Source organism: Schistocerca nitens, chromosome 5 (genome assembly GCF_023898315.1).
Source record: "Schistocerca nitens isolate TAMUIC-IGC-003100 chromosome 5, iqSchNite1.1, whole genome shotgun sequence".
Lineage (NCBI taxonomy): Eukaryota > Metazoa > Arthropoda > Insecta > Orthoptera > Acrididae > Schistocerca > Schistocerca nitens.
Window position 1 is genome coordinate 464,541,238 of NC_064618.1, and position 26,176 is coordinate 464,567,413.

General features: G+C 39.9%; 1 protein-coding gene across 1 annotated transcript in view; it reads left to right on the top strand.

Moving 5' to 3' along the window:
* LOC126260888 (trimeric intracellular cation channel type 1B.1) overlaps positions 1-14,577 on the top strand; it is a 51,607-nt gene extending 37,030 nt beyond the window's left edge. Inside the window, exon 8 of the mRNA XM_049958331.1 lies at positions 13,862-14,577. The gene's annotated coding sequence lies outside the window, so the exon portion shown is untranslated. The remainder of the gene's footprint in view (positions 1-13,861) is intronic.
* The last annotated feature ends 11,599 nt before the right edge of the window (positions 14,578-26,176 follow it).

The window sequence follows — 26,176 nt, forward strand, 5'->3', positions numbered from 1 at the left end:
TGGCTACACAGGAACGGCTGGATGGCAGATCAAAGTCTCAGACAGTATGTATAACTAGGCAAAAGATAAATACTACTTACAGGAAAATTAAAAAGACATCTCTATAAATATTAAGATTTCAAAAGCAAAACCAGCACTAAGCAAAGAAGGGAAAGTTGAAGTGGGGAAGGAAAATATAGAGGAAATATACAAGGAAAATGAAGCTGGAGGCAGCACTATAGAAAGGGAAGAGGAAGCAGGTGAAGATGAAATGGAAGATAAGATACTGAAAGAAGAATTTGACAAATCACTGAAAGCCCTAAGTCAAAACAAGATCTTTGTAGTAGACAACACTACCTCAATCAAAGAAAAATTTGCAATAGGAATTAAAGTTCACAGAAAAGAAATAAAAACTTTGAAGTTTACTGATGACATTGTAATTCTGTCAGAGACAACAAAGGACTTGAAAGAGCAGTTGAACAGAATGGCCAGTGGCTTAAGAGGAGGATATAAAATGAATATCAACAAAAGCAGAACATGGCTATGGAATGTAGTTGAATTAAATCAGTTGATGCTGAGGGAATTGGAGACACTACAAGTAGTAGGTGAATTTTGCTATTTGTGGAGTAATATACAAAGTGGAGAGCATATAAAATTTAGAGTAGACCAAAAGATGAATACAGTAATCAGGTTCAGTGGATCTGGATGCAATAGATACTCAGAGGTTCAGTAAGTATTTGTTGCAAGAACTGAACATTGTGAGTAGAATAATTTATTTGCTTTACCAGGTTGAAGAAATTCCTTTTGCCACTGTAATATGTATTTTATTTGTTGCTGGATAGGTTGATCATGAATTTGATGTGCCCAAGAACAAGCCAAAAGGAACTTTCTTTTACTTTGAGAGCCTTGGAGCATCTGAATGTTCACAGAGGGTAATTTTGAAATCCCATCTTTTTCACCTGATACTGTTTGAGAAGCACCTATCCATTATCCACATTAACCATGGCCTATACTTTACCTCTGCCAACCAACACTCTCAGCACCTCCCATCTCTATTTAAAATCCTTTACCTTTCATCCTCTGAATATTCTTGAAACCAGCCAAGAATTCGAGTGAAATGCCTTGCTTCATCAAAGGAAACTACCTATTCATCATGTTGATCAAGTACCTCGAAAGCAGTCAGCCTCTTCCCCAACACCATCCATAAAACTGTTCTCATCCAACAAACCCAGCTTGGCTTCCCTTCTTAACATCTGGGCCGAACCAGAGTTCTCGTCTTTTGCGGGCATCTAACTATCCTAACTTCACATCTCAAACCTTCGGTGCCTCATAGATACCTAGCATTTAAAAACACTGACCTACTGTAACCAAATTTCAGCAACATTTTCAATTTTATTTTTATGACCATTACTGGTTTCAGCCAAAAAGTCCATTTTCAGCTCTCATTTATTTGGAGTTTCAACTTACAAACTACAGAACAAGCACTAAATTCTGCCCCCTAAGTCAAAGAGAACCTTGCCTTCTTCCCAAAAACAATTGTTTGTAGGCTTTTGAGAAATTCCTCACTTCCAGCATTGCATCCCAGTCCTTCATGAAAAACACCTCAGAAACCTCAAACTTTACTCCAGCTGTGTCCTATGATATTTGTTACCTGAAATCAGGCCACTCTGTCACTGAAACAACTTTTAGACACTTGGACAAGCAAAATTGACCCTCATGATCCAATTCCTTTGATTCAGTGTGTGCAGCAAAAAATATAATTGAAAGACCTAGGGTCCTCACAGGTTATTACAACTGCCTGCATGGTACTCATTCCCCTCCTAATTCACACACTTCTTCCTGCTAGCAAAAATAAATAAGGAATTCTAACCAGGTTTTGAATTTCAAACAAAATTAACTTTGGTAGATAAACATCTCTGACCTATTATCTAGAGGCTCCTATTTTATATAAAAGATACCAATTACCATATATACATGAAAAATCCACACCACTGAATAATCTGCACACCCTAATTTTGAGAAAGTAAAACAAAGAAGAAATATTGGCTTTAATCTTTTTTAATTTTTCCAATGTAATGATTCTGTTCATCATCACTTTCATTTTCATCACAATCATAGAAGAATCACTGCTATCATCGCTACCGTCCCATACAGCTTTGTTTTTGGTTCCATTCAGTGAATTTTGTGATATCACATTTTTTGAAGGATTTTTGCGCCAGTGGTAGCAGAATGGAGTCCCATTCACATATCACCCACTCACCAATCTGGCCTTCTGATTTCTCCAATCGATGTGAACTTAGGAATTTCACCGGCCATTCATTGTGTATACCACTGTTTAGTGCATCTCTTAACGGCCAATTTCTACACACATCTAGTGTTTGCAGGATGGGTGTTAGGACTCAAGGGATAATGAGCAAGTCAACTTTTCCTTCTCATAACTTGTCTCAACTTCCTCAGTTGTATGTCTGCGGAAACTGTCCAGGACCAGCATGTTACATATTTTCAGTAATGTACGAGGGTGATGTCGCCAAACATGTCGCCCAGTCAACCACAAAGTCATTGTCCATCAACCCTTTCAGATTCGTTCTCATCAATTTATGTCACTGATATTTTCTTTTTAAATACCACTTAAGGTAGTAGCTTTTATCAATCAGCAGTTGTATACATCATCACTGTATACCTTTGCTGTTCATTGCCACCAGTGATGCTGGATTCTCCTTTCCAGTTCAGAGTGGTGTTGAGCAGCTTTGCGATAATGCAAGAGATAATCAGTGAAGACCAAGATTGACTTTTTCACAGATGTTTATTACTCCATTTCAATGTTTACATGATATTTTTCAAAGTACTTCCCACCTACTTGAATGCACTTCTAGTGTGTCTACCAGTCTTGGAATGCATGGTGCTGGCCGTTCTTTGTCAGTTCCCAGAGAACCACATCACTTTCCTTGAACACTGCTTCAGAGTTCTCAAGTCAAATGCCCCGAATTTTGCCTTTAGTGCTGGGAAATAAAAAAAAAAATTACATTATGCAAGATCGGCTCTATAAGGTGAATGTGGTACACAGGTAATCTTGAATTGAGCCAGAAACTACATGACTTGATTTGGAACTTGAGGCCACACATTGTCATGATGAAGTCACCACCCAGTCCAAGGAAGTGCTGGTTGTTTCCTTGCAATTTTCTTCCATGATTTAGCCAGTACTGACATATAGTATGCTGCTGTAACAGTACTGCGAGGGGTAAGTGTAGGCTGGTAAATCTTTCCATGACAGTCAAAAAATACGATCACCATCACTTTCCATGCAGATCAAGCAATTGTCACCTGTTTTGGTGTTGGAGAACTTGGCGAGTTCCACACTGTGCTGGCTCATTTTGCTTCAGGATCATAATGATGCAGCCATGACTCATCATAGGTGATAATCAATTCCAGAAATTCGTCCCCTTCATCAGCAAAGAGATTCAGCACCTCACAGCTTGTCTCCATTAACACAGCCTTTTGTCCAGGAGTCAACAGATGTGGCTCCCTACTGGTACAAACACTGCCATATGAAATTCTCAAAACTTCACTGAAGTTACGTTATGTTACCCACCGATCCTCACGGATAATTACAGCAGTTACGTTGATGACTTCAGTCACAGCAGAAGCCAAAACACGAAGCCTACCTTGCTTAACACACACAAGTAAGCATTCTTTGAAGTCCTTGAACAGTGTACATACTGTTACATGAGGCACCAGGTATCCACCATATGCTTACTGCAGCTTCTCTTAAGTTTTAGTGGCTGTATGGTTTAAACAAACACAGAATTTTATTGTGACACACTGCTCCTCTCACATCACATCCATTCTTTAGTGCGTCTACAAAATTGAGCATTACTACCAACATACTGATATAATGATCCCACTCTTATCAAATATTCAGATAGGTAACTAACATAGAAGCTTTGGTGGTCAGCCCTCGTATGTGGAATGTTCACAGCCCAGATGTATCATGTAGCGATGGAAGTTCGCTACTTTTCTGCCGCGGAAGCCTAATAGATTTCAATCTTGATATCCAGCCCTGGCTAGCTTTCTAATTGGTGATGCCTAGTTTTTTTGGCTAAAGCAAATGCTTTTGAGTTTGCATATTTTACTACTCGCCATGCATCGATATTGTTGCTTACCTTATACATAATTACAGAGCCTTGTTTGATGTCCGGATGCTTCACTCCACTTCTAACGTGCTACTGACATGTCACATACTGAGGCCACAACACTACTATAGTATAATAGTATCTATTGTTAGAGGCGGATCAGCACCAACCTTATTACAATTAATCCATGCACCTCAGTTTTTTGTTCTTAAATTGGGAAAAATGTTACATGGATGATTCCGATATACATATGTGGATGGAATCCATTCCCACCTGTCTGCCACCTCAAACCCTCCTTGCCACCATGAATACAATCTCACTCTACACCAACTTCCTGCATACACATGGTCTCCCTGCTGTTCAGCACACTAAAAAAAAAAAAACTATTTACTGTGATATTAACGATCTTTGTTGTTTATCAATACTTCTTCACCATTGACAGCCAGACCTATAAACCAATCAGTTGGGATGATTTTGAAACCATGATAAGCACATCCTGTGCCAATTTATTTTCACTAATGGCAACATCCTCCTGAGTAGTCCCCATCCAGACCTCAAAATGGAGGACTATATTTTATCTGTGGGGTATTTTACTCAAGAGGATGCTGTTACCATTGAACCATATAATACAGCTGCTTGTCATCAGGAAATACAATGGCTGTAGTTTTCCCTAGCGCTCAGCTGTTTGTAATATTATACTAGCAAGGCCTAAGTTGGCTAATGTTATAAGAGCAGATCAGTCAGCCATTCAGACTGTTTCCCCTACGACTGTTGAACAAGTTGCTGCCTCTCTTCAGGAACCATATGTTAGTTTGGTATGTATGATGCAATAAAAAAATTAATTGACTGGAGAAATGAATGGAAGGTTAAGTTTCTTTCAGAATTTTGCACAGAGCATAATTTAATCATTATAGAAACTTGGTTTAAGACTCATGAGAGAAGGCTGCGAGAGACCTTAAAATAAACTTTAACTGCAAAACATTTCCAGATGCAGATTTGAACCATAATTAATCAGTTAAGGACTACAAATTAAAAGAAAAATTGTGGAGATGTATGGATAATTTGAAAGAATAGATGTTCTGAGCTTCAAAGAGAGCATTAGGCAACAGATGATTGAAGCAAGGAAAGGAGCAGTGGTGGCTGGTTATCATGTATTACTGCACTCATGTATGTTGTAAATATCCAACTAAAATTATGCCATTTATCTTTAAGTGTGTGCTGGTATGCAAATAAAATGGACAAAAACATGTTTTGTAGTGCTCTCTCCGCAATAAGTAGAAACCAGTGTAGAGTGTTGAAATTGTGGTCAGCCATGCTACAGTCAACTCAGAGAAGGGATGCAGCTGTATGTTTTTGTCTGTGCATTCTCTGATGCGATGTTATCCCTTCCGACACTGTGAGTACAATGTGGCTCACAGCACCAGGTCAGTATTTTTCATTGAAATTGCGAGTAATATATTGTGCAAGTGTAGAGTATGAGGGATTTTTGAGGAGCAGTTGGTACGACTGCAACATAGCCGAATGGTCTAGCGCACGGACTGGCAATTCATTGGCTCGGTTTCTTCCCTCCCACCTACCATTTTAAACTATTAATTATAAAATTTAAATACATTTAAACAGTTCGGTTAATATACATAAAAATTAATATATTGAATTTATTTACAATTACTACCTTTGTAAGTCAAAAGGCTACAAGCTGCCACACTGGAGCACATTGTCTAAAATTTTGCACAAGTCAGCTGCCACTGGAAAGGAGTACAATAGAGATCAATGGAGATCATTGAGAGATTGAGCAGTGAAGGCAGCACATTATCAAACAGGCAAACCCCAACTGGCTAACACATAAGGCGTGAAATGATCAAACCTAGGAAATGTAGTAGTTGAAAGATAGACATGTATGTCAGAAGAATGAGACTGACAGGAAATGGAAAAATTGCAAAGCAGTAACAGCTGGAAAAGAAATGCAAAGCTATAGAACCAATCATGAATACTGGATAAACAGATGCCACATATATGAGAATTAAAGAAGCACCTGAATGAGTATAAAGACCTCAGATGACAAGTCAGCACTAAACAAAGAATGAAAGATGGGAGGACTGTACGGAAGAGCTGTACAAAGTGAACAAATTTGAAGACAAGATTATGGAAAGAAAAGAAGAAGATGAGATAGAGGTGTGATATGATGAAAAGAATTTGACAGAGAACTGTAAGATGTAAATCAAAACAATGCACCTGGAGTAGAGCATTCCCTCAGAATTATTGAGATTGCTGGGAGAACAGACCATGATGTTATTATTTCACTTGGTGTGCAAGTTATGTGAAACAGGCAAAATACCCTCAGACTACAAGAAGAATGTAGTAATTTAAATTCTAAAGAAGGCAGGTGCTTCAAGTACAAATACCACATAATCTGTTTAATGAGTCATGGTTGTAAAAATACTGACACCAACCATGTGTTGCCTTTGGGAAAGATGAGTTTGCATTCCAGAGAAACACAGGAAGATGTAAGGTCAATACTGATCCTACGACTTATCTTAGAAGACAGGTTTAAGAAAGGTTAACCTGTTTTTATATTATTTACAGGTTTATAAAAAGCTTTCAAAAATGTTTGCTAGAATACATTCTTTGAAATTATTAAGTCAGTGGGGATAAAATAAATGGAGCAGAAAGTTATCTACAACATGTACAGAAACCAGACTGCAGTTACAAGAATCAAAGGGTACGAAAGAGAATCAGTAGTTGAGAAAGGAGCAAACAGGGTTGCAGCGTCTCCATGATGTTACTCAGTCTGTATATTGAACAAGCAGTATAGGAAATCAAAGAAAAATGTGGAATGGGAGTTACAGTTAAATAAACAAAAATAAAAATTGTGGTTTATTGATGACATTGTAATTCTGTCAGTGACAGAAAAGGACCTGGAAAAGCGGTTGAAGGGAATGGATATTTTATTGGAAAGAGGGTACAAGATGAACATTAACAAAAGTAAAACAGGCATAATGGGATGTTGTGCTTTTTGAGCAACAACATATATATAGTTCACATTTTATATCCTGTCTACTTAGGCCCTCATCAGTTATGTTGTTGCTCAAAAAGCACAACATCCCATTATGCCTGTTTTACTTTTGTTAATGTTCATCTTGTAACCTCTTTCCAATACAATATCCATTCTGGTAAGTTAAGTTTTGAAATATGAGTGGGATTATGTAAGTAACACAGTGAAAGAATACAACAGTGTTAACAGAATATTGTTTTCTCCAGAGTATAAAGGTTTTAGTGACACTCTGTACATGTAGGCATTTCTCTAACTTTACTCTTGATGTCATGTTCATCACATACAAGTGGGATTTGCAGAATTTATTTATATGTTAGCAAGTTGAATGGAATATGTGCAGTTATTTGTGAAGTTGCTGAATTATGGAAGTTTATTTCATAATGATGTTGCTTGAGTGCTCTATTGACAGTTGAGTCACCTGCATTGGTTAAATGAAATTCTGCGATACATATTTGCTTACAGGATCTAGAAGATTGTAGACAGTAGAATATTATTAGTGAGTATATAATGTTCAGAAAGTTGGATTGATGGAAAAGATGCAGTATTGTACTGTTAGTTACTTCTGTACTGTTAGTCTATGACTGAAGTGGATTAACAGCTAAAAGCTATGTGCTTCATCATGGGAAAGTTTAGATAGTGTGAAAGCATTACATGAATGCTATACAATAAAGATATTATGTATCCTTGAGAGCTGAACTGTGAAAATTCTGAGATGTCATATACCAATATATGACCACTTGTATGTGATGTACATGACCTCAAGAGTAAAATTAGAGAAATGCCTACATGTACAGAGTATCACTAAAACCTTTTTACTTTGGAGAAAATGGTATTCTTTCAACACTGTTGTATTCTTTCATTGTGTTACTTACATAATCACACTAATATTTCAAAACTTAACATGTTTCAGCCACACATCACAGCATACTTTAATGAGAACACATTGTGAGCACCATGTGCAAATGACATTTAAGATGACCAATGTGTGGTTGAATCCAGTTACATTGTCATTGTCTCAATGACAGAATAAAATAATATATGTAAAATATGAAAGGAAAGACATCTGCTTTAAATGACAAAAAATGTGATTTTGAGTTCTGAAAGCCAACCCTCAGCATACAATTAGTTAAATAGTATATAACTTTTCTTTTCACACGCCTTCTGTGAATGGTGTGGACCGAGATGGTCTTGGGGAGGGGTGAGGTGAGATGATGATGATGACATTGATGATGATCCTAATCCATCATGTACCCTCTGTTACACCTTATGCCAACTTGCAGAGTCTAGATCTACCACTTTCCCAGAGGTACAACCAAAGTTATTTCCGTGGTTGTGAATGACACTCCATTGAGGCAGAGAGATTACTAATAAATTCTCACTACAGTAACTAGTTTGTTGTGTAGAACATAAGATATTTAGACGGTCTTCAATGATTCTACTGAATTGCTTAAATTCAGAGGAGTGAGGAGAAAGCTCCCGTGTCAGTGGCTCCTCTGCCCTACTTTTCAGGTTTTCAAGAAATGTGTTTTAAGTATGTTTTCAACCTTCCTCCAAGTTCTGGACTTTGAGGGTCTGTGGAAGACGATCTAGGTTCCTGCAAGGCACATGTGTCTACCAGTTCCCTTGCAGTACAGCTTGGCAAATATTGGTCATGAACATTTAAGACCATAACAACAAAGCAAATCAGCAAATGCTGGACACAGCATCAGCAGTGGTCACAGCATGAAGTATAACATGAATATTTTGTCCTCCACTACCGACCATTGGGATAGTGTTGTAATGACAGTTTACTAGCATATGGCCTTATAAATAGTGATGAAAGGTTTTGTTTGAATTCTACATGGGATCCATTTTTATCTAGTGAAAAAGTACAGAGTTTAAGTGAGCACCACACTTTCATCAGTCTGCCAGTGTTTAGTTTCTCTACATGTTGTAAGCATTTACTTCATGGCATTAGTGTTGATTATGTGTGGCCTATTTTTCTTCTTGCATGGCCTCTTATTGGTCCTTGGGTGAATACAGCCTCAACCTCCAGGATTTATATTAAGCACCAGTAGGTTAGGCAGAAGCCCATGCCTTGAAAATGACTGAAGGTTTAGCTGTCTAAGTATTTGTGGTTTCTGAAGAATTTGCGTAGCTGTATCCCAAGATATTCTCAGATTAAGACATTATGGAACTGTGAAGAAAATCTTTTGAGTGTCGACAAAAACTGTTTGAAAGAAAGTACAGTTAATTCCAAGTGCATAATGTTCAACTAGTGATGGAAACAATGTAACTGAAAACAAAAAGAAACATCAGTCCAGTGAGGCTGAAGGAAAAAAAAAAGAAAGAATGTTTTGGAGAGCTGCTTTACTGGAATGCAACCAGCATAAACTATCCGTGGCAATAAGAAGCTAAAATAATGAGTGCCAGCAGCTTGATAATATATGGTGAGCTGTTTCTACTTCTCAACTTGTATAAGTGCTATCCAATCATTCTATGTAAAAACAATTCTGCTTTCACTTATTCAAGACACACTTTTGTACCCTATATATTGCGTGATTGTTAGCATCTGAAATTCATGTGAATCAAACACTTCACCAAGTATTGTTTTGGTGTTTACTGACAAATCTTTTATTTCCTGAATGACAGGAGATACCTTCTTAACTGTCTGGTATTCAAACATGTGAAAGTCCAGACAGGACAATAATAAATAGAAAATACATAAACTGGAAGAAACACACAAATATTATTTTAATACTGCTGCTTCTGGACCCTGAAGACTTGCTCATAAAACCTACACAGAAAATCAGAAAGAAATATCTGGATTGTAAACACACGCGAGATAGAAGTCTGGACAGAATGAAACCATTGGACACAATGAATGGAATTTAAATTTCTGTAATGTTAACCTGTTTCATTTGAGACTAAGCTCGAGCAATTTGGTAGTGCTTATACAGAGTGAACGAAACTGAAAAGACAGAATAAATACTTGGATGACATAAAAAAAATTGGGAGAGATTGATGTAGATCATTTGATGAGAGCAAATTATTCTTACTCTACTGCACTATGAAAGATGTGCTGAACTGAGACGTAAGCATGCGCGAGTGCTTGTCATGAATATCTGAAAATACATTTTTAAAACATGTTGACTTGATTCTAAAAGAAACTCCAGATTCTGCCTCAAAACAAGAATAAAATTATATTCTCTCTTCGAGCATATCTATGTAATAAAAATGTACCTGTCTTACTTCAGACAGGGTTACAGGCAAGGATATGATGATAAATAAATCAGCCACCCTGTTTAGGGTGCGAGTAGGACAGAGTTACTGCAAGACTGAAGCTGTATGCTTGGTTGCCTCAGTTGGTAGGAAGTGTCTGGGTTTCAGCCACAGTCCAACACAGTTTTAATGCCGAGGACGTTTACTTTCACATACACACTTCCGCAGACTGGAAATTTCATTCTGGAATGTGGCATGAAGCCTCAACAAGTATGAGTGAGACTACGAGTTCAAAGATGTGGTTGGCCTCAGGACTTTCTTTATGCTTTGACAACTTTAACTTCTGGAAATACAATTGCACAAGAATGACAAGTTTCACTGCAATTTGAATTCTGCGTTAACCTGTAGGTCCCTACAGATTGCTGAGTAAACTGAAGTTCAGTGCAGATGAAGGTAAATGAATATGATGACAATGCTAAATAAAACACTGCACTGTTCATATCAACCTTACATAATGCCTAGCTGAGGTTTCAGATAGTGTGTCAAAATTGGTCTCTTCCTTTATATAAACCTTCCTTTTGTTTAATGTCTAGCCTATGGTATATACTTGTAGCTTAGAGATTGCAGGGTGTTGCAGAAAGATTTCACCACAGATATTCCCTCTTTAGATTTATGTAATAAGAAACTATTCCATTGTCAATTATTTCAGTAATGAGACAATGAGCCAAATGTAAGATAAACTGTATAACATCCAATATATGAAACTTCCTGGCAGATTAAAACTGTGGTTGCAAGTTCGAGTCTCGGTCCAGCGCACAGTTTTAATCTGCCAGGAAGTTTCATATCACTGCACACTCCACTGCAGAGTGAAAATCTCATTCTGGAAACATCCCCCAGGCTGTGGCTAAGTCTTGTCTCTGCAATATTCTTTCTTCCAGGAATTCTATTCCTGCAAGGTTCACAGAAGAGCTTCTGTGAAGTTTGGAAGGTAGGAGGTACTGGAAGAATTGAAGCTGTGAGGATGGGTTGTGAGTTGGGCTTGGGTTGCTCAGTTGGTAGAGCACTTGCCCGCAAAAGGCAAAGGTCCCAAGTTCGTGTTTGGGTCTGGCACACAGTTCTAATCTGCTAGGAAGTTTCACATCAGCGCACACTCTGCTGAAGAGTGAAAATCTCATTCTGATCCCATATATATTGATTATTCTATTCATCATAACTTATAGAATGAATATACAAGGGTTGACTGAAAAGTAATGCCTCCACCTTCGTAACTCTTCAACAGTTGGCAGCATTGGTATGCCGTAGGTACGGGCTTGTTTCGGAGCCTCTTCTGTACAGTTCCAGTTGGCGGGAAGCCTTAGCATTGAATGGTTGTGTTGTCACAGTGTAAAGTATGGAATCCTGCGCAGATGGTCAGTCCGTGCGATTTAAGTTACATGTAGCCATTGATTTCTTGACAGCAGAAGGTGTCACCTCAAAGGAGATTCATCAGAGAATGAAAGCAGTTTATGGTGATTGTGTTGAGGTGAGTAAGTTTAAAGATGTTGATGCGGGGACATCTGACCTGCGTGAAAAAGAAAGAGTTGGTCATTCTGTGACAGCAACCCCCGAGTTTCAGAAGCAAACTGTTGATAGATTGATTCAGGACGATTGTCATATCACTCAGAGAGAAATTGCAAGCACAATCAGCATTTCACAAGAACGTGTGGGTCGCATTATGGCTTTGCTTGGCTATCGGAAGATCTGTGCACGATGTGTACCCCGGATGCTGACTCCTGAAATGAAAGTGCACAGACTTGAAATTTGCCAGGAACTCCTCTCGCATTATGAGACTGAAGGTGACACCTTTCTCCATTCAGTTGTGACAGGAGACAAAATGTGGTACACCATTACGACCCGGAGACGAAACATCAGCCTGTGGGATATCGATACAAAGAGTCACCCCAGAAAAAGAAATTCAAGACACAGTCCTCACCTGGAAAAATCGTGGCCACAGTGTTCTGGGAGGCAGATGATGTTGTCCATTTTAATTTCCTTGATCGTGGAACAACAATAAATTCAGAGCATTACATCACACTGAAACAACAGCTAACGATAGTCCAAAAGGAAAAGGGAAATGTTTTCCTGCAGCATGACAATGCCAAACCACACACTTCACATAGAACCACAGCAGAACTTCAGAGACTGAATCTCACCACCGTACGGCATCCTCCATAAAGTCCAGATTTAGCACCGTCTGAATTCCATCTGTTCCTGAAAAGAAAGACAATCTGCAGGGAGGGTCATCATTCTGATGAAGACATTGAGAGAACTGAGAGACTGTGGTTGTGGAAACAGTGTGTCGACTTCAGAAAACTTGTTCATTATTGGCCGAAATGTATCCAATTGGCTGGTGATTATGTGGCAAAGTGAATACTGTTAATTAAAGATCACATTCTAAGGATTTCTGAACTTGATTTACTAAAACATTCCCATCCAAACTCAATTAATGAAGGTGGAGACATTACTTTTCATTCAACCCTCGTGTTTGTGTGTGTGTGCGCGCGCGCGCGAGAGAGAGAGAGAGAGAGAGAGAGAGAGAGAGAGAGAGAGAGAGAATCACCATTTCAGTGCAGCACGAGTAGTGCCACCTGCAAGTGCTATATAAAGGTGGAACAGATGGCTGTGTGGACTCTTTTTTTTAGTCCACACATTTGGGGGCCTTAGTGAAGCCACAAACTATACCAAGGGATAATTTTTCTTGTTTCTCCCTATCAGAATTTAATTTATGAGTAAAATATGAATTTCTCTCCAGTTGAAGATAGTGAACAAGCTCTGTTCAGAATATGAAGTCTGTTTGCTACATAGGTCACTTTATCAAACGGTTTGGAGAAGACTGGGCTCAGTGAACTGGGTGTATTAGAAGTGATTCGTTTTTCCGCGGTTTTTATAAATGACCGCAATTATTGCAAATTTAAATCTCTTAAAAATATACCTTGAGTTAGTGACAGATTGCAAAGACAGCTGCAGTGATCTCCTAGAAATCAGTATTGTAGGTTAATGCTTTACTACCAATGTCAGCACAGCAGTGAATTACCACTTTTTTTGTGAGCTGTTGCTTCTGGTAATTTCTGTAGAGTATGTATTTCTTAGTAGTCAGTCAATGGTGTTTACACACCAGTTGTAACCTGCTGCTATTCTCAGTTACTGCATTCAGCAACCAAGTAACTCAATTCTTGCTGAGTGCCATTTAAAATCATACCATAAGTGAACTGCAAGAACTATTAGCAACTTGATAGAGTTTACTTGATAAAAAGTATGCTGGTAACAGCAGACACAGATTATACTGTATCATCAGATTCAGTTTCATCTTTTGGATGTGCTATAAATGGAACCATACCTTTCAAACTTGTTTTAATCATTCATGTGACTTAATACAGGTTACATATAAACAAATATGGAATGAATGTAAATGCAAATGTGTCTATATTTTCTGCTTTATAATTTGCACAACTTATTACAGAGACACCAGGTGATGACTCTAATGATGCCAATGCTGCTGCCAATGCAACTGCCGATGCTGCTCCTGAGACAATTAATTACAATTATGTTGATGCAGCTGATGAGGATGATACAGAGTGAAGTGAATATTTCTCTCAAAGAACTAGTCAACTTTGTTTGATAAGTGCACCTATGCCTGTGTTGTGATTTGACTGTTGTGATGTTTGCTTTTTGAACACAGTTCCAAGAGTGTGATTCCTGTTTGTTTGTGTGATGATAACTATGATGCCATTTTTCACCATACTCTTTGATATTTATATGAAGAATTTTGTATACACCATTTTACTGCATGATCATTATTCATTTACATAAACTAGTCATTTGTGCTATAAGATATATGTAAGTCTTGCCTAAATCAATAAGCGTACACCAACTGACAAGATTCAATGACCTGTTAACCATCAGTTCTAGCCATGTTTCTGAACCAAGTGGGTGCAGTTTAGAGACACGGAACTGATGGCAAAATTTTTTGGTGATAATGTTATTGAATTAAATGAAATATATATTTTAAGACTATTTTACCTGTACTGTTACAAAAAATATGGTTCATGTTTAAATATCTATCAGACAGTTATTACAAGAGATTCTTGTAAATATTTGACACGTATACAATGAGAAAACCTCACAAACTCCATTTTTCTTAAAAAAAATATAAATAAAGGCACTGTACAACTAGAATATATTTGTAAATTCTATGAATCCTTCTCAAAAAACCATCCTTTATCTATATCTACCTGTAATGACACAGTACCACACTATTAACCATTTTTTTTTTAAAGGGACAAAAGTTATTTTACCAAATATTTTTTTCTTCCACATTTGTCGTACGTCTCTCACATATTTGAAGAGATAATAAGTATTATGTGGAAAAATATTCCTGATCTAAAATGTGTGATGCACCTACAAAACAATGCCTATGACGTGAAGACCATCAATAGCAGGATCATCGATCAGTTTCTCTTTAATCTTTGAATGCGTTTCTAGATAAAATACGGGTGTTTTTAATTGCTGGATGCAGGAGGGAACAACAGACCAACAGGACTGATTGAACCCACCTCGGTGCACCACTGCAGGTGATGACTGGCATATTGCGCGGGCGGCAGGAACAGATCGCTCTTCCACATCATGAACCATATCACAACAAACTTCATCTGTTGCGCTACAAGCAGTGTCCACACGTGGTATTTGATACGGTTTACAGCAGAGTGGACTGTTCGCTAGGCATCCTTTGCTGTGTTCACCACTAAGTCAATGCCACAGGCATTTGCACCGGCAATGGTGCAGTGAATGACAGCCATTGCCAACCAAATGCAATGACACTGTTTTTACCGACAAATCCCAATTCTGCCTGCACCATCATGATGGTCAGGTTAGAGTCTGGAGACACCATGATGAGAGATTGTTGAACTGTTGCATTACACTTCACCACACTGGTCCTGCACCTTGTATATGGTTTGGGGTGGTGGTATTGGATTCCACTTCCACCCCCCACCCCCACCCTCCCTTGTTTGCACTGCCGGTACACTAACAGCTAGCATTACATCCCTGAAGTGTTGGTGCCTTTCATCCTCACATCTTCAAGAAGTGCCGATGGCCACATTACAACAGGATAATGCATGATCACACATGGCAGGCAATGTTCAAGACCTCTTCGTTGCCCATTGGATTCCATCGCTGCCTTGCATTCCTGTTCTCCCAGCCTCTCACATATTGAAAATGTCTGGCTGATGATTGCAGAACAACTGGCTTGGGATACATCACCCGCTGCTAAACCAGATCAACTTTGGCAATATCTCGAAGTAGCAAGGACTGGTATGCCCGAACAGCACATACAGGGTCTCTCTGATTCAATGCCGAGGCGTGTAGTAGTGGTTGTAGCCAAAAATGGCAGCAACACTCAATACCAATTTCATCATCTTCCTCACTTCACATGGATCTGTATTTTCAGTCACGTGATCTTTCTACAATGCGTTCTCCCCCCAAATCAATTAAGCTGTGATACCCCACCAGTCCTACTTACGTGTTGCATTTTGGGTGACCAGCAGTGTATTTGTTGTGAACCAGGTGCAAGCCTTTTCAGCTATAATCTGGACTGTTTCTTATGTGGCTGAGCTGCAGGCCTTCTTTAGTACTAATATGTCACAGTGAAGCATTTTCAGCAGTTTCTAGAATCTTTTCCATGTCAAGAGCAGGAGTGGACTTAATTCCAAACCCTGTGGTGTTCCATACTTTATGCTCCCGCATTCAAAGTTATATTTATTTCCAGTGGTGAGATCTGCCCATGTGAGCCTTTGGTTTCTCTTAAGATGGTAAGACTCAATCCAAATGAGATGAGTCAGTCCTTGTACTGGTTCTCATCATGAGTCTGGCTCGGAATGAGCAAGATGCACCATATAAACAAATCTGTTCATGTATCAATCATGGGAGGCTCAGGCATAGTACATTCCAGCTCCGAGGTTGTGACGCTGCTAAGGATGTACTCTTATTACCTTCATTTGGGAAATAAGTCCACTGCCATTGGCAACAAAATGTTGATAACAGCAGTCACCATTGACTATTGTTGATCATAGCAGCACTCTGATGGGCCCAGTGCAGCAAATTATTCACAAATTAAATAGTAGTCAACAACAAATGGTTGGCTGCCATACCTTCCAGAACCATACAGCTTGGCTGGAGCAGTCACAGGGCAAAGAGATTATCATGGGCACAGGAATACCACCACTGTAAACACAAACCATGGAAAAAGATCACATGAACTAGTAACTCTTGGTACATGCTGACAGTAGAGCATGAGGATAAGTATGAAACCACATGATGTGATGAGTCCACTTGCCAACAGAGCACCATTCAGGCACATGGTGGAGGCTTTGTCACACGGGGGAGAGGGGTGCTTAGGCAGAATGAAATGAGGTCTGAAACGTACCATCATTTTTCACTAGTGGAAAGATAGATGAACCATTTGCCTGATTAGGTGCATCCACTCGTTCGCCTACAGCACCCCAGAGATGTCATCTTCAGCAAGACAATTCATCACATCACTGTTTCAGAATTGTTTGCTGAGTGGTTCCTGGACATAAGGGTACTTGTGTCCCCTGATCCCCCCTGCTTCGTTCCACATAACCTGACTTCAATCCTACCCACATCTTTGATGTTGCTCAGTGACACGTGTTTGCCTTCAACTCAACTCTGACCAATTTCCATGAGTTCCTGTAGATTTCACCTGTAAGACTATTTCGCAACATTAAAAAAATCCTCATGTAGCCCTAAGGTGCCTGTTATGAACACAGGCATTCCAGCCAGAAGCACAAAAAGACCTGAAAGTAGTGTGGACTGGAATAACCATCCAACAAAGAAGAGCATTTGCTTTATTAATAAATAAATCGAATATAATAGTGACGATGAGTCAGAATAGAAACAGAAACTATCCAGGCATCAATACCAATAAAACACATGGCAAAGGACAAGAAGAAAGAAGAGATTTTTGCTATCGAAGGAGTAAATATTCAGTTAAAGCGTTGTTTGAAAGTGAGTAATATGCTATGAAAAGGAGGAGGGGTGGGGGTAGAGAGATACTGGAAACTTTGCAGTCTGGTGCTACAGGACAACGTTTCAAATTATAGAGCAAATAAAATAGGGAAGGAAGGGGTAACAGGAAGAACAGACAGTGGAAGAGAACACTCATCAGAAAATGGATAAGACAGCAAAATACCTCTAATGGCTTGCAAGAACAATTAACCTGGCAGTAAAAGGAGCAACAGAAATGTGTTGTTGTTGTGGTCTTCAGTCCTGAGACTGGTTTGATGCAGCTCTCCATGCTACTCTATCCTGTGCAAGCTTCTTCATCTCCCAGTACCTACTGCAACCTACATCCTTCTGAATCTGCTTAGTGTATTCATTTCTTGGTCTCCCTCTACGATTTTTACCCTCCACGCTGCCGTCCAATACTAAATTGGTGATCCCTTGATGCCTCAGGGCATGTCCTACCAATCGATCCCTTCTTCTAGTCAAGTTGTGCCACAAACTTCTCTTCTCCCCAATCCTATTCAATACCTCCTCAGTAGTTACATGATCTACCCACCTAATCTTCAGCATTCTTCTGTACCACCACATTTCGAAAGCTTCTATTCTCTTCTTGTCCAAACTAGTTATCGTCCATGTTTCACTTCCATACATGGCTACACTCCATACAAATACTTTCAGAAACGACTTCCTGACACTTAAATATATACTTTATGTTAACAAATTTATCTTCTTCAGAAATGCTTTCCTTGCCATTGCCAGTCTACATATCATATCCTCTCTACTTCGACCATCATCAGTTATTTTACTCCCTAAATAGCAAAACTCCTTTACTACTTTAAGTGTCTCATTTCCTAATCTAATTCCCTCAGCATCACCCGATTTAATTTGACTACATTCCATTATCCTCGTTTTACTTTTGTTGATGTTCATCTTATATCCTCCTTTCAAGACACTGTCCATTCCGTTCAACTGCTCTTCCAAGTCCTTTGCTGTCTCTGACAGAATTACAATGTCATCGGCGAACCTCAAAGTTTTTACTTCTTCTCCATGAATTTTAATACCTACTCCGAATTTTTCTTTTGTTTCCTTTACTGCTTGCTCAATATACAGATTGAATAACATCGGGGATAAGCTACAACCCTGTCTCACTCCTTTCCCAACCACTGCTTCCCTTTCATGCCCCTCGACTCTTATAACTGCCATCTGCTTTCTGTACAAATTGTAAATAGCCTTTCGCTCCCTGTATTTTACCCCTGCCACCTTCAGAATTTGAAAGAGAGTATTCCAGTTAACATTGTCAAAAGCTTTCTCTAAGTCTACAAATGCTAGAAACGTAGGTTTGCCTTTTCTTAATCTTTCTTCTAAGATAAGTCGTAAGGTTAGTATTGTCTCACGTGTTCCAACATTTCTACGGAATCCAAACTGATCTTCCCCGAGGTCCGCTTCTACCAGTTTTTCCATTCGTCTGTAAAGAATTCGCGTTAGTATATGCAGCTGTGACTTATTAAACTGATAGTTCGGTAATTTTCACATCTGTCAACACCTGCTTTCTTTGGGATTGGAATTACTATATTCTTCTTGAAGTCTGAGGGTATTTCGCCTGTCTCATACATCTTGCTCACCAGATGGTAGAGTTTTGTCATGACTGGCTCTCCCAAGGCCACCAGTAGTCCTAATGGAATGTTGTCTACTCCCGGGGCCTTGTTTCGACTCAGGTCTTTCAGTGCTCTGTCAAACTCTTCACGCAGTATCTTATACCCCATTTCGTCTTCATCTACATCCTCTTCCATTTACATAATATTGTCCTCAAGTACATCGCCCTTGTATAAACCCTCTATATACTCCTTCCACCTTTCTGCCTTCCCTTCTTTGCCTAGAACTGGGTTGCCATCTGAGCTCTTGATATTCATACAAGTGGTTCTCTTCTCTCCAAAGGTCTCTTTAATTTTCCTGTAGGCAGTATCTATCTTACCCCTAGTGAGACAAGCCTCTACATCCTTACATTTGTCCTCTAGCCATCCCTGCTTAGCCATTTTGCACTTCCTGTCGATCTCATTTTTTGAGACGTTTGTATTCCTTTCTGCCTGCTTCATTCACTGCATTTTTATATTTTCTCCTTTCATCAATTAAATTCAATATTTCTTCTGTTACCCAAGGATTTCTATTAGCCCTCGTCTTTTTACCTACTTGATCGTCTGCTGCCTTCACTACTTCATCCCTCAGAGCTACCCATTCTTCTTCTACTGTATTTCTTTCCCCCATTCCTGTCAATTGTTCCCTTACGCTCTCCCTGAAACTCTCTACAACCTCTGGTTCTTTCAGTTTATCCAGGTCCCATCTCATTAAATTCCCACCTTTTTTCAGTTTCAATCTGTAGTTCATAACCAATAGATTGTGGTCAGAATCCACATCTGCCCCTGGAAATGTCTTACAATTTAAAACCTGGTTCCTAAATCTCTGTCTTACCATTATATAATCTATCTGATACCTTTTAGTATCTCCAGGACTCTTCCAGGTATACAACCTTCTTTTATGATTCTGGAACCAAGTGTTAGCTATGATTAAGTTATGCTCTGTGCAAAATTCTACAAGGCGGCTTCCCATTCATTTCTTCCCCCCAATCCATATTCACCTACTATGTTTCCTTCTCTCCCTTTTCCTACTGACGAATTCCAGTCACCCGTGACTATTAAATTTTCGTCTCCCTTCACTACCTGAATAATTTCTTTTATCTCGTCATACATTTCATCAATTTCTTCATCATCTGCAGAGCTAGTTGCCATATAAACTTGTACTACTGTAGTAGGCATGGGCTTTGTGTCTATCTTGGCCACAATAATGCGTTCACTATGCTGTTTGTAGTAGCTAACCCACACTCCTATTTTTTTTATTCATTATTAAACCTACCCCTGCATTACTTCTATTTGATTTTGTATTTATAACCCTGTAATCACCTGACCAAAAGTCTTGTTCCTCCTGCCACCGAACTTCACTAATTCCCACTATATCTAACTTTAACCTATCCATTTCCCTTTTTAAATTTTCTAACCTACCTGCCCGATTAAGGGATCTGACATTCCACGACCGATCCGTAGAATGCCAGTTTTCTTTCTCCTGATAACGACATCCTCTTGAGTAGTCCCCGCCCGGAGATCCGAATGGGGGACTATTTTACCTCCGGAATATTTTACCCGAGAGGACGCCATCATCATTTAATCATACAGTAAAGCTGCATGTCCTCGGGAAAAATTACGGCTGTAGTTTCCCCTTGCTTTCAGCCGTTCGCAGTACCAGCACAGCAAGGCCGTTTCGGTTAATGTTACAATGCCAGATCAGTCAATCATCCAGACAGTTGCCCCTGCAACTACTGAAAAGGCTGCTGCCCCTCTTCAGGAACCACATGTTTGTCTGGCCTCTCAACAGATACCCCTCCGTTGTGGTTGCACCTACGGTACGGCCATCTGTATCGCTGAGGCACGCAAGCCTCCCCACCAACGGCAAGGTCCATGGTTCATGGGGGGGACAATTCATATAGTAAGACAGATATTAGCATACATCAGACAGATTAGGAAAGTGATGCTGAGTGTGTCTGATGTACGCATATGAGAGAATTAGCACAACATTTGTGAATGGGTCAAAATGAGTGGCTATATAATCCGTGAATTGGGTAACAGCTTTCTTTTTATTAAAGTCATTAGTCTCCACTTCATGGCAGGCAGCTAGTTCCATCTCGTAACTCATTGATGCTTTAAAAAAGTTGAAAGTAAGCAATGTCACCTTTCCAGGATTAGTAAACACCGCAATACTGCGTCAATAGGCCAATGACATCATTAAAATGGCGAAGATTCGAGCCTCAGGAAATGAGCTATCTTATTATTTTATTGTTGTTGTTGTTGTTGTTGTGGTCTTCAGGCTGTTTTGATGCAACTCTCTATGCTACTCTATCCTGTGTGAGCCTCATCATCTCCAAATAACTACTGCAGCCTACAGCTTTCTGGATCTACTTACTATACTCATCTTTTGATCTGCCTCTCAGTTTGGATTCCGTAGAAATATTGGAACACCTGAGGCAATACTGACCTTACGACTTATCTTAGAAGAAAGATTAGGAAAGGCAAATGTACGTTTCTATCATTTGTAGACTTAGAGAAAGCTTTTGACAATCTTGACTGGAATACTCTCTTTCAAATTCTAAAGGTGGCAGGGGTAAAATACAGGGAGTGAAAGGCTATTTACAATTTGTACAGAAAGCAGATGGCAGTTATAAGAGTCAAGGGGCATTAAAGGGAAGCAGTGGTTGGGAAGGGAGTGAGACAGGGTTGTAGCCTCTCCCCGATGTTATTCAATCTATATATTGAGCAAGCAGTAAAGGAAACAAAAGAAAAATTTGGAGTAGGTATTAAAATCCATGGAGAAGAAATACACTCCTGGATATGGAAAAAAGAACACATTGACACCGGTGTGTCAGACCCACCATACTTCTCCGGACACTGCGAGAGGGCTGTACAAGCAATGATCACACGCACGGCACAGCGGACACACCAGGAACCGCGGTGTTGGCCGTCGAATGGCGCTAGCTGCGCAGCATTTGTGCACCGCCGCCGTCAGTGTCAGCCAGTTTGCCGTGGCATACGGAGCTCCATCGCAGTCTTTAACACTGGTAGCATGCCGCGACAGCGTGGACGTGAACCGTATGTGCAGTTGACGGACTTTGAGCAAGGGCGTATAGTGGGCATGCGGGAGGCCGGGTGGACGTACCGCTGAATTGCTCAACACGTGGGGCGTGAGGTCTCCACAGTACATCGATGTTGTCGCCAGTGGTCGGCGGAAGGTGCACGTGCCCGTCGACCTGGGACCGGACCGCAGCGACGCACGGATTCACGCCAAGACCGTAGGATCTTACGCAGTGCCGTAGGGGACCGCACCGCCACTTCCCAGCAAATTAGGGACACTGTTGCTCCTGGGGTATCGGCGAGGACCATTCGCAACCGTCTCCATGAAGCTGGGCTACGGTCCCGCACACCGTTAGGCCGTCTTCCGCTCACGCCCCAACATCGTGCAGCCCGCCTCCAGTGGTGTCGCGACAGGCGTGAATGGAGGGACGAATGGAGACGTGTCGTCTTCAGCGATGATAGTCGCTTCTGCCTTGGTGCCAATGATGGTCGTATGCGTGTTTGGCGCCGTGCAGGTGAGCGCCACAATCAGGACTGCATACGACCGGGGCACACAGGGCCAACACCCGGCATCATGGTGTGGGGAGTGATCTCCTACACTGGCCGTACACCACTGGTGATCATCGAGGGGACACTGAATAGTGCACGGTACATCCAAACCGTCATCGAACCCATCGTTCTATCATTCCTAGACCGGCAAGGGAACTTGCTGTTCCAACAGGACAATGCACGTCCGCATGTATCCCGTGCCACCCAACGTGCTCTAGAAGGTGTAAGTCAACTACCCTGGCCAGCAAGATCTCCGGATCTGTCCCCCATTGAGCATGTTTGGGACTGGATGAAGCGTCGTCTCACGCGGTCTGCACGTCCAGCATGAACGCTGGTCCAACTGAGGCGCCAGGTGGAAATGGCATGGCAAGCCGTTCCACAGGACTACATCCAGCATCTCTGCGATCGTCTCCATGCATGCTCTGTTGCCTGTGTCTATGTGCCTGTGGTTCTGTCAGTGTGATCATGTGATGTATCTGACCCCAGGAATGTGTCAATAAAGTTTCCCCTTCCTGGGACAATGAATTCACGGTGTTCTTATTTCAATTTCCAGGAGTGTAGAAACTTTGAGGTTCACTGATGACATCATAATTGTGTCAGAGACGGCAAAGGATTTGGAAGAGCAGTTGAACAGAATGGACAGTGTCTTGAAAGGAGGATATAAGATGAACATCAACAAAAGCAAAATGAGGATAATGGAATGTAATCGAATTAAGTCGGGTGATGCTGAGGGAATTAGATTAGGAAATGAGAAACTTGAAGTAGTAAAGGAGTTTTGCTATTTGGGGAGCAAAATAACTGATGATGGTCAAAGTAGAGAAGATATAAAATGTAGACTGGCAATGGCAAGGAAAGCATTTCTGAAGAAGAGAAATTTGTTAACATAGAGTATAGACTTAAGTGTCAGGAAGTCGTTTCTGAAAGTATTTGTATGGAGTGTAGCCATGTATGGAAGTGAAACATGGACAATAAATAGTTTGGACAAGAAGAGAATAGAAGCTTTCAAAATGTGGTGCTACAGAAGAATGTTGAAGATTAGGTGGGTAGATCATGTTACTACTGAGGAGGTATTGAATAGGATTGGGGAGAAGTTTGTGGCACAACTTGACTAGAAGAAGGGATCGATTGGTAGGACATGTCCTGAGGCATCAAGGGATCACCAATTTAGTATTGGACGGCAGCGTGGAGGGTAAAAATCGTAGAGGGAGACCAAGAGATGAATACACTAAGCAGATTCAGAAGGATGTAGGTTGCAGTAGGTACTGGGAGATGAAGAAGCTTGCACAGGATTGAGTAGCATGGAGAGCTGCATCAAACCAGTCTCAGGACTGAAGACCACAAAAAATTTAAATCTATTTTTCTCCTTCAGAAATGCTTTTTTTTTTCATTTCCAATATACATTGTGTACTCTCTCTACTTCGTCTATTCATCAGTTATTTTGCTGCCCAAAGATTAAAACTCATCTACTACTTTAAGTGTCTCATTTCTTAATCGGATTCCCTTAGATTTAATTCGACTACATTCTGTTATCCTTGTTTTGCTTTTGTTGATGTTCATCTGATATTCTCCTTTCAAGACATTGTCCAATCCATTCAACTGCTCTTCCAAGTCCTTTGCTGTCTCTGACAGAATTACAATGTCATTGGCAAATCTCAAAAGTTTTTATTTATCCTCCCTGAATTTTAATTCCTACTCCAAATTTTTCTTTGATTCCCTTCACAGCTTCTTCAATGTACATATTGAGTAACATCGGGGATAGGCTACAACCCCATCTCATTCTGTTCTCAACCATTGCCTCCCTTTCATGTCCCTCAACCAGTATAATTGCCATCTGGTTTCTACACAAGTTGTAAATAGCCTTTCTCTCCCTGATTTTACCCCTGATACCTCCAGAATTTCAAAGAGAGTAATCAGTCAATATTGTCAAAAGCTTTCTCTAAGTCTACAAATGCTATAAATGTAGGTTTGTGTTTCCTTAACGTCTCTTCTAAAATAAGTCGTAGGGTCAGTAATGTCTTGCATGTTCCTACATTTCTTCAGAATCCAAATTAATCTTCTCCAAGGTCCGCTTCTATCAGTTTTTTCAATCTTCTGTAAGAAATTCGTCTTAGTATTTTGCAACCACAACTTATTAAACTGATATTTCGGGAATTTTCACACCTGTCAGCACCTGCTTTCTTTGGAATTGTAGTTACTGCATTCTTCTTGAAGTCTGAGGTTATTTCGCCTGTCTCATACATCTTGCACACTAGACAGAAGAGTTTTGTCATGGCTGGCTCCCCCGGGCTATCTGGAGTTCTGATAGAATATTGTCCCCTCCCAGAGACTTGTTTCGACTTAGGTCTTTCATTGTTTTGTCAAATTCTTCTTGCAGTATTGTATCTCCAATCAAATCTTCATCCCAATTCCCTTTCTATAATATTACTTTCATCTCCCTTGTATAGACACACTATATACTCCTTCCATATTTCAGCTTTTCCCTTCTTTGCTTAGGACTTGTTTACCATCTGAGCTCTTGATATTCATAAAGCTGCATCTCTTTTCCCTAAAGGCCTCTTTAATTTTCCTGTAGGTGGTATCTATCTATATTTTTCTGAATCTTTACATCTGTCGTCTAGCCATTCCTGCTTAGCAATTTTGCACTTCCTGTCAACCTAATTTTTTAAATGTTCGCATTCCCTTTTCTCCGTTGGACAGATGTGAGATGTGTGTAAAGAAATGTAGATGTTAGTAACTATCATGTACCAAAACATGATCTAAGCCGCCACACATAAGGACTAAATGACATTGTGTACACAAAACACAAGCATGTCAATAACTGAAACACACAAATAAAACCATAAAGATGCCATCTCATGATGTATAATTTCACATCTGAAAGAATATACCATTGGCTTATGCTGTCCACTAGACCAGTCTTCCTCCTACTTCAGTTGTTACCTCTAAGTAAACAAAAAATTGTCACATACATTACAATCCTAGAACATTTACTGTAAGTCCTCAGTCAAAACATCCTTAGAAGCTGCATTATTGGTATGAGTTACCATATTTGACAGAATATAAGACACACGTTTTTTTCCTTCGAAAATATGGCCAAAAACTGGATGTTTCTTACATGCTGGTTGCAAGTTAAGATAGATACCTGTAAGCTCCATTTCTTCAAAATTTCTATGTTTCTACTTGAAGCAAATTCATTGTTAGGTTCCTTGCAGATTTTGAGCATTCCAATTATATAGAGTTCAGTGGATGCATGTATGCCATTGTAAATGGTTTTTAAACTGTTTGCTCAAGTTTCAATTACCATTGTGTTTGTGTGGATATCCATTTGTGTCGTACCTATATTGTGGTTTTATTTGCAAACTATGGCTGAAAAACAGCATTGCTATACTATTGCTTTTAAGCTGCAAGTGATTGCACATGCCACAGAGCATGGAAACAGGTCTGCAGAAAGGCATTTCAGACCACCTCCAACTGAAAAATGATAAAAACTTGGCAGAATCAGGAAGTGCACCTTACAGTAAACATAATCTGAG